We start from the raw sequence: 10,133 nt of genomic DNA, 5'->3' as shown, positions 1-10,133 counted from the left end.
TCGATTTATACAGGGGCATTATGATACTCCTCCTCCTTCTCTTGGAGGCTGGTCAATGAAAATAGACCCTCCATGCCCTTCCTACCACCAAAAGACTTGTATCGCAACGTTGGAGTCATACATACTCACATTTTGTAAATCAACGAACAGAGGAACCGTTGAATTCTATCAATATTTGAATGCATAGCATATAGACAACAATTGCATATGGACTTATTTTTAGGTTTTTGGAAACCTTTTATAGGCACTTACATGCAGATCTGTCATCACTGTTGTTCCATTTTTGTTTCTTCTGTGTACATACTTTTTCTTCCTTTTCATTAATTGCTGGATTCCCCTCCCTTTTTTTGTTTTTGTTTTTAATTACACCACGAAAAGGACAAGACGATGCACGGGGTAGAGAAGGTAGAGGAAGAAATCCTTTTCTCCCTTTCTCACAATACAAGAACTCGTGGGCATTTGATGAAATTGCTGAGCAGTCGGGTTAGAACGGATAAAAGGAGGTACTTCTTCACCCAAAGGGTGATTAACATGTGGAATTCACTGCCACAGACTTTTTACGGGGTGGTTTGCCATTGCCTTCCCCAGTCATCTACACTTCCCCCCCCCCCCCCACCCCCAGCAAGCTGGATACTCCTTCGACCGACCTTGGAAGGACGGAAGGCTGAGTTAACCTGGAGCCGGCTACCTGAACCAGTTTTCACTGGGATCGAACTCATGTCGTGAGCAGAGGGCTGTTACTGCAGTACTGCAGCTTTACCACTCTGCGCCACGGGGCTCTATCCAGGATAAAGGTAGTCCCCCGTGCAAGCACCAGTCGTTTCCGACTCTGGGGTGATGTTGCTTTCACAATGTTTTCACGGCAGACTTTTTACAGGGTGGTTTGCCATTGCCTTCCCCAGTCATCTACGCTTTCCCCCCAGCAAGCTGGGTACTCATTTTACCGACCTCGGAAGGATGGAAGGCTGAGTCAACCTCGAGCCAGCTACCTGAAAACCCAGCTTCCGCCAGGGATTGAACTCAGGTCGTGAGCAGAGCTTAAAACTGCAGTACTGCAACTTTAACACTCTGCACCACGGGGCTCTTTAAAAATACCAACCCGACCCCCCCCCCCCCCAAAAAAAAGTAAAAGAACTACTTAACGGAGAAGATAATCCAATCCTGACAAGATTCTAACTTGGAATCGTTGATTATATATATTTTATTGACATTTTGAAAAGTGGAAGGGTAGTGGGAAGGGGAAAGGGGTAAAAGTAAAATAAATTCAATATCATTTTTCTCTCTACATCATTAAAATACATAACAATACTCTTAGTTTTAACAAGTTTATAGCCTATAGGTTATACTAAATAGTTTGCTACTATAGATTCAACCTAAGAGCCCCGTGGCGCAGAGTGGTAAAGCTGCAGTACTGCAGTCGGAGCCCTCTGCTCATGACTTGAGTTCGATTCCAGCGGAAGTTGGTTCAGGTAGCCGGCTCCAGGTTGACTCAGCCTTCCATCCTTCTGAGGTCGGTCAAATGAGTCCCCAGCTTGCTGGGGGGAAAGTGTAGATGACGGGGGAAGGCAATGGCAAACCACCCCGTAAAGAGTCTGCTGTGAAAATGTGAAAGCAACGTCACCCTGGAGTCGGAAACAACTGGTGCTTGCACAGGGGAGTACCTTTACCTTGGGAAGAGCCCCGTGGCGCAGAGTGGTAAAGCTGCAGTACTGCAGTCAGAGCTCTCTGCTCATGACCTGAGTTCGATCCCAGTGAAAGCCAGTTCAGGTAGCCGGCTCCAAGTTGACTCAGCCTTCCATCCTTCTGAGGTCGGTCAAATGAGTACCCGGCTTGCTGGGGGGAGGAAAGCGTAGATGACGGAGGAAGGCAATGGCAAACCACCCCGTAAAAAGTCTGCCGTGAAAACATTGTGAAAACTACGTCACCCCAGAGTCAGAAATGACTGAGGCTTGCACAGGGAACTAGCTTTACCTTTTTATAGATTCAACCATATCAAACTGCGGAATGCATTAGAAAGCGCAACAGGTAATATACAAAATCAAAGTCATACATTAAGCCATTCATAACAAGCTTTCCAAAGATTTTCTCCATCTTTTGATAACCTGGCCTTAAGATGAAGGGCAAGTATGTCCATTTCTGCTGTCTCTAGTATTTTGTCAATCAAATCTGGTTTCTTTGGAGCATCATGGTGTTTCCAGCGTTGTGCTATCAAAAGTCTTGCTGCCGTTATAACATGTATCATCAAATGTTTACTCTGCCTTGGAAGGTCTGTTGGCAATCTGTTCAATAAACATAGTTCTGGTTTAAAATTGGTATGTATTGACTCTAGGCCAGCCTTTTTGGAATTCTGACCCAGTATGGTGAGCACAACATGGCCGCCACTAAGAGGCGGAGACAGTTACAAAATGACTACCATAACTTAATTTCAGTCACCAGGGCTTTTCTTGTAGAAAAAGCCCAGCAGGAACTCATTTGTATATTAGGCTACACCCCTGGATTTCACCATTGGGGAGGGACGGTGGCTCAGTGGTAGAGCATCTGCTTGAGAAGCAGAAGGTCCCAGGTTCAATCCCCGGCATCTCCAAAAAAGGGTCCAGGCAAATAGGTGTGAAAAACCTCAGCTTGAGACCCTGGAGAGCCGTTGCCAGTCTGAGAAGACAATACTGACTTTGATGGACCAAAGGTCTGATTCAGTATAAGGCAGCTTCATATGTTCATATATGTTCATTGTTTCACACAGGGCTTTGTTGTGGGGAAAGCCTAGCAGAAACTCATTTGCCTATTGGGCCACACCTTCTGACACAAAGCCAGCCAGAACTGCCTGGCTCCTCCCACTTCCTAAAAACACTTGGCGGGCACCGCGAAAGCTGCTTGCAGGTCCCCGTGATCCACACAAAAATTCAGACTAAATTCTTTGGGAATTTATTTTTTGTTCCTTTCGTGCTTTTCTTTGCCCGATCAGTTCACACTCTTCAAGGACAGGGATTCCACAGAGAAGGAAGAACAATCGTCCGCCATGGACATTTGTGTTCACACACCACCTACGCCTGTCCGCACAGGAGTTGGCAAGACGCACACACAATGCACTTCCTCCATTTGATTGCTCTCCTTGCTTCATCTCAGGCCAATGACCCTTGATTTCGGAAGCCCTAATCACAAAGCACTGATGTTTTTCACTGCCCTTCCCGAAAGATTTCCAAGGGCTTTCAGTGACTGTTTTTGAGGAAGCTTTTTTCTGGAACTCTGGTAGAAAATATCACTACTCTTTTGGGAGGGGGGGGGACAGGCTGACTTTTTAACAAATCAACACAATTATGGCTTGTTTATAAAGTCCTAAACACCTCTTTGTCCTTTCAACAATCTGTTTCCCTTCAGATTGTGGCTTTGTGAGACAACATTTGTAAATCACGCTGTCCGCTGACAATAAATATGTCTCATAAATATTAGCACCGATGATTTGTGGAATGTTATAAACCAGAATTCCTTTTATGAGGAGGGTGGGGGTTGAGGATGGGAGAGAGCTTAGGAGCCATTGTCTCCAGCCTTGGGTCAGCCATAGCTCTGGCAGAGGTTGTCCTTGAAAGGGCAGCTGCTGTGAGAGCCCCCTCCAGCCCCACCCACCTCACAGGGTGTCTGTTGTGGGGGAGGAAGGGAAAGGAGATTGTGAGCCGCTCTGAGACTCTTCGGAGTGGAGGGCGGATATAAATCCAATATCATCATCTCTAGGGAAACGGATCTCTGTCACCTGGAGATCAGCTGTCATCCAATCTCGCAATACCTGCGTGTTGCTCCATAGTTGGTGGCTTTCCAAAAGAGTGTAGAAGATCGATATCAATAGAGTTTTCCAATGGGTCACAGTTGAAAGATAGAATGTTTTGTTCCAATTGTTCATCCTTGTCCACTAGAATCTCTGAAGTCCTTCTATTGAGACTCATCAGGGACTTTCTGTTGGGTGTAGCAGCTGTGGAACTTCTGGAACTTCAGCCAGTATCATAATGCCCCTGTATAAATCGATGGTGCAGTCTCATTTGGAGTACTGTGTGCAGTTCTGGTCGCCGCACCTCAAAAAGGATATTATAGCATTGGAAAAAGTCCAGAAAATGGCAACTTGAATTATTAAAGGGGTGGAACACTTTCCCTATGAAGAAAAGTTAAAACACTTGGGGCTCTTTAGCTTGGAGAAACGTCGACTGCGGGGTGACATGATAGAGGTTGACAAGATTTTGCATGGGATGGAGAAAGAAGTACTTTTCTCCCTTTCTCACAATGCAAGAACTTGTGGGCATTCAATGAAATTGCTGAGCAGTCGGTTTTAAAACGGATCAAAGGAAGTCCTTCTTCACCCAAAGGGTGATTAGCATGTGGAATTCACTGCCACAGGAGGTGGTGGCAGCTACAAGCATAGCCAGCTTCAAGAGGGGATTGGATAAAAATATGGAGCAGAGGTCCATCAGTGGCTGTGTGTGTGTGTATATTTGGCCACTGTGTGACACAGAGTGTTGGACTGGATGGGCCACTGGCCTGATCCAACATGGCTTCTCTTATGTTCTTATGTGACACAGAGTGTTGGACTGGATGGGCCACTGGCCTAATCCAACATGGCTTCTCTTAAGTTCTTATGTGACGCAGAGTGTTGGACTGGATGGGCCACTGGCCTGATCCAACAGGGCTTCTCTTATGTTCTTATGTGACACAGAGTGTTGGACTGGATGGGCCACTGGCCTGATCCAACAGGGCTTCTCTTATGTTCTTATGTGACGCAGAGTGTTGGACTGGATGGGCCACTGGCCTGATCCAACAGGGCTTCTCTTATGTTCTTATGGAATTGTTGGCTTTCCTTGGGACTTGGAAAACTTCTTTATTTTAGAGAGAGTCAGGAGTGGTTCAGCCATTGTTGCATTTACAAAACAGTGAGCTGGGAATATCCCCTTTGTCCAGAGAAACTTTTTCTGCTTCTGCATTAGAATAGGAATATCAGGGGTTTTAAAAGTCAATAAAAATCTCAGCTGAAATTCCCAGCGATCTCCAGCCACCTTCTGGAGGGTGGCAACTCTATGAGAGAACCAGGGCTCTCTCTCTCTCTCTTTTTTTTAAAGCAGGAATGCACAGGAACGCAGTCCCGGCTGGCTTGGCATCGGGGGTGTGGCCTAAGATGCAAATGAGTCCCTGCTTGGCTTTTTCTACAAAAAAAGCCCTGTGTGAAACAATGGTGATGTCGGGGTGTGTGGCCTGATATGCAAATGAATCCCTGCTGGGCTTTTTCTACCAAACAGGAAATGTTCATAAGAGCATCAGAAGAGACCTTCTGGATCAGACCAGTGAGCAGGCCTCAGATTCAGCAGGAGCTCACAGGAGTGCATCTCCTGAACCTTTCAGGAGCCAGTTTGGTGTAGCGGTTAAGTGTGCGGACTCTTATCTGGGAGAACCGGGTTTGATTCCCCACTCCTCCACTTGCACCTGCTGGAATGGCCTTGGGTCAGCCATAGCTCTGGCAGAGGTTGTCCTTGAAATCGGCAACTGCTGTGAGAGCCCTCTCCAGCCTCACCCACCTCACAGGGTGTCTGTTGTGGGGGAGGAAGGTAAAGGAGATTGTGAGCCGCTCTGAGACTCTTTGGAGCGGAGGGCTGGATATAAATCCAATATCTTCATCTACCTCACAGGGTGTCTGTTGTGGGGGAGGAAGAGAAAGGAGATTGTGAGCCCCTCTGAGACTCTTTGGAGTGGAGGGCGGGATATAAATCCAATGTCGTCTTCTTCTTTCTGAGGGTTCCCCCTCTTCCTCCCTCCCTACCTGTGAGCTCCTGCTGAATCTGAGGCCTGGGGGGAGGCATTTGTGAGTTTCCTGCATTGTTCAGGGGGTTGTTCTAGATGACCCTGGAGGTCCCTTCCCACTCTAGGATTCTATGATTCATAACAAATGAGTTTTACATCCCTGCTCTAAGAGGATATCTTTTAATCTGCACAGCCAACCAGAATTCCCATAGGGCAGGGGTGGCCAAACTTGCTTAGCGTAGAGCCACATAGAATAAATGGCAGAGGGAGGGAGGAAGGGAGGGAGGAAGGGAAGAAGGGAGGGAGGGAGGAAGGAAGGAAGGGAGGGAGGAAGGCAGGAAGGCAGGCAAATAGATGAGGGGGTCAAGGGAGAGGTGGAAAGAAAGCAACTTTAACTTTAAATGCATTCTCCAAGCCACTGGCTGGCTTGGTTTGGAGAAGTGATTTAAAGAGAGAAATGCCTTCTCCAAACCAGCCAACGGGGCAGTGGGGGCTTCGAGAGCCACACAGCATGTGTGAAAGAGCAACATGTGGCTCCCAAGCCACAGTTTGGCCACCCCTGCCCTGGGGTAAACATATCTGTGAAAACATCTGTCAGGTGCCCGCAAAGGTTTTGACGGCTGCTCTGATGCTCCATGGAGCAGAGTGGTCAAGCTGCAGTCCTGCAGTTGGAGCCCTCTGCTCACAACCCGAGTTCGATCCCGGCGGAAGCTGGGTTCGGGTAGCTGGCTCCAGGTTGACTCAGCCTTCCATCCTTCTGAGGTGGGTAAAATGAGTCCCCAGCTTGCTGGGGGGGAAAGTGTAGGTGACTGGGGAAGGCAATGGCAAACCACCCCGTCAAAGGTCTGCCATGAAAATGTCGTGATGCGACGTCGCGCCAGAGTCGAAAACGACTGGTGCTTGCGCAGGGGACCTTTCCTGATGCCCTCGGGTACCATTTTGGGGAACCCTGTGCAAGACCCGTCCTCCGGCTGAGAGGAGAACATCTCCCTTGCTGTCGGCAGGCTGGGCCCACAGGAGCCCCTCCGAGATGGAGGCTTTCACATTGTGGGGTCCTTCCCTTCCCCCCCCCTCCCTCGATCCACAGGCATTTTTCAAAATGCAAACCTTCCAATGGCTTGTTCCAGCACGTGGAAGAATTGCAGTGCAGCCAGGCATAGAAGGACATTTGGGTCTCCTGGCTTTTCCCCGCTGGCATTTTTGAACGCTCTCAGCGCCGGGTGTAGGCAACGGCCTCTGGCAGCATTCTTCGCCTTTCAATGGCGTTGCTCGTGTCATGGCACGGCGACGTTTTGCGGCCGCCGGCATGCCGGGAGAGTTGCCTTCTGAAGAAACCAACTCTGAAGGGTGGCGGTCCTGACTCTCCTCTCTGCTGGCCCCGCTCTTGTGTGGAACGTGAACTCAGTACAACCCAGGCCTCCATCATATTCTCTGGGGTGTTTTTCTGCTTCAAGAGAAAAGACAAACTCTGGCTCTCATGGAAGGTTGGAAGAAGAAGAAGATGATGATAGTGGATTTATACCCCACCCTTTTCTCTGAATCAGAGACTCAGAACGGCTTACAATCTCCTATATCTTCTCCCCAAAAACAGACACCCTGTGAGGTGGGTGGGGGAGGGGAATCAGAGACTCAGAGCAGCTTACAATCTCCTATATCTTCCTCCCCCACAACAGACACCCTGTGAGGTGGGTGGGGCTGAGAGGGTTCTCACAGCAGCTGCCCTTTCAAGAACAACTCCTGCGAGAGCTATGGCTGACCCAAGCCCATGCTAGCAGGTGCAAGTGGAGGAGTGGAGAATCAAACCCGGTTCTCCCAGATAAAGGTCCACTCATTTAACCGCTATGGCTGACCCAAGGCCATTCCAGCAGCTGCAAGTGGAGGAGTGGGGAATCAAACCTGGTTCTCCCAGATAAGAGTCCGCGCACTTAACCACTATGGCTGACCCAAGGCCATTCCAGCAGCTGCAAGTGGAGGAGTGGGGAATCAAACCCGGTTCTCCCAGATAAGAGTCTGCACACTTAACCACTATGGCTGACCCAAGGCCATTCCAGCAGCTGCAAGTGGAGGAGTGGGGAATCAAACCCGGTTCTCCCAGATAAGAATCCACTCACTTCATCACTATGGCTGACCCAAGGCCATTCCAGCAGGTGCAAGTGGAGGAGTGGGGAATCAAACCCGGTTCTCCCAGATAAGAGTCTGCACACTTAACCACTATGGCTGACCCAAGGCCATTCCAGCAGGTGCAAGTGGAGGAGTGGGGAATCAAACCCGGTTCTCCCAGATAAGAGTCCGCGCACTTAACCGCTATGGCTGACCCAAGGCCATTCCAGCAGGTGCAAGTGGAGGAGTGGGGAATCAAACCCGGTTCTCCCAGATAAGAGTCTGCACACTTAACCACTATGGCTGACCCAAGGCCATTCCAGCAGGTGCAAGTGGAGGAGTGGGGAATCAAACCCGGTTCTCCCAGATAAGAGTCCACTCACTTCATCACTATGGCTGACCCAAGGCCATTCCAGCAGCTGCAGGTGGAGGAGTGGGGAATCAAACCCGGTTCTCCCAGATAAGAGTCTGCACACTTAACCACTATGGCTGACCCAAGGCCATTCCAGCAGGTGCAAGTGGAGGAGTGGGGAATCAAACCCGGTTCTCCCAGATAAGAGTCTGCACACTTAACCACTATGGCTGACCCAAGGCCATTCCAGCAGGTGCAAGTGGAGGAGTGGGGAATCAGACCCGGTTCTCCCAGATAAGAGTCCGCACACTTAACCACTATGGCTGACCCAAGGCCATTCCAGCAGGTGCAAGTGGAGGAGTGGGGAATCAAACCCGGTTCTCCCAGATAAGAGTCCGCACACTTAACCACTATGGCTGACCCAAGGCCATTCCATCAGCTGCAAGTGGAGGAGGGGGGAATCAAACCCGGTTCTCCCAGATAAGAGTCCACGCACTGAACCACTACACCTAACTGGCTCTCCTGGTTGGTCACCTGTGTGTGAGACAGGATGCTGGATTAGACGGACCACTGGTCTGATCCAGCAAGGCTCTTTTAATGTTCCTTTCAGGGGAAGGCCTTGGCCTCTCTGCCCTGTTTTTGGCTGTCCAAAGGAACTTGGCCCCTATGTGAGGCAAGAAGCTGGACTGGATGGACCACTGGTCTGATCCAGCAGGGCTCTTTTGATGTTCTTCTCAGGGGAAGGCCTCTGCCTCTCTGCCTTGTTGTTGGCCGTCCAGAGGAACTGGTTGACCACTGTGGGTGAGGCAAGATGCTGGACTAGATTAGATGCTGGATTGAACCTCTTCTTATGTTCTTATGTTCATCTCCTGTTAGGTCCGCTTTCATCTGGTAATACTTAGCTACAACTCGTTTTCTTTTCCCTGCAGGAATTCTGGCATGTCCTGCAGTGATAGAATTTAAAGTTCAGATGGTTCCTAACATCCATCACCAAAGCGCCCATAAACCACTCCTCTTTAGAAACTTTATGAGTTCCATGTTAATGGCTGATGAGGGAGAAATGCACCCACTAGAAGACACACCAAACAATCCTCAGACTTTACAGTGTTTCGGGGTGGGGTTTGGGGAAACAGTTCATTGAATCCGATCGACAATTTGCTAACGTATTTCGTCACCTGAAGCTAGGCCCCGGAGAAAATGGCTGACCTGGTTTCGTTGTTGGGAGATAAGAACGTAAGAGAAGCCATTTTGGATCATGCTGATGGCCCATCCAGTCCAACACTCTGTTTCACATAAGAACTTAACAGAAACCATGTTGGATCAGGCCAGTGGCCCATCCACTCCAACACTCTGTGTCACATAAGAACATAAGAGAAGCCATGTTGGATCAGGCCAGTGGCCCATCCAGTCCAACACTCTGTGTCACATAAGAACATAAGAGAAGCCATTTTGGATCATGCTGATGGCCCATCCAGTCCACCACTCTGTGTCAGATAAGAACATAAGAGAAGCCATTTTGGATCATGCTGATGGCCCATCCAGTCCACCACTCTGTGTCAGATAAGAACATAAGAGAAGCCATTTTGGATCATGATGATGGCCCATCCAGTCCAACACTCTGTTTCACACAGTGACCAAAAAACCAGGCGCCATCAGGAGGTCCACCAGTGGGGCCAGGACACTCGAAGCCCTCCCGTTGTTGCTCCCCCCATGCACAAAGAATACAAAGCATCACTACCCCAGACAGAGAGTTCCAAAAATATGCTGCGTGGATCTTCAGGTACCACCTTGAGGTCGGCAGACCTACCAAGAGTGCCAGTTCGGTGTAGTGGTAAATGGGTCAGGCGAGGAGAACCAGGATCATAAGAACGTAATTAGTTCTGCTGGATCAGACCAGCAGTCCATCTAG

This window comes from Heteronotia binoei, chromosome 10 (assembly GCF_032191835.1).
Source record: "Heteronotia binoei isolate CCM8104 ecotype False Entrance Well chromosome 10, APGP_CSIRO_Hbin_v1, whole genome shotgun sequence".
NCBI lineage: Eukaryota > Metazoa > Chordata > Lepidosauria > Squamata > Gekkonidae > Heteronotia > Heteronotia binoei.
Note: the sequence above shows the minus strand (reverse complement) of the source record.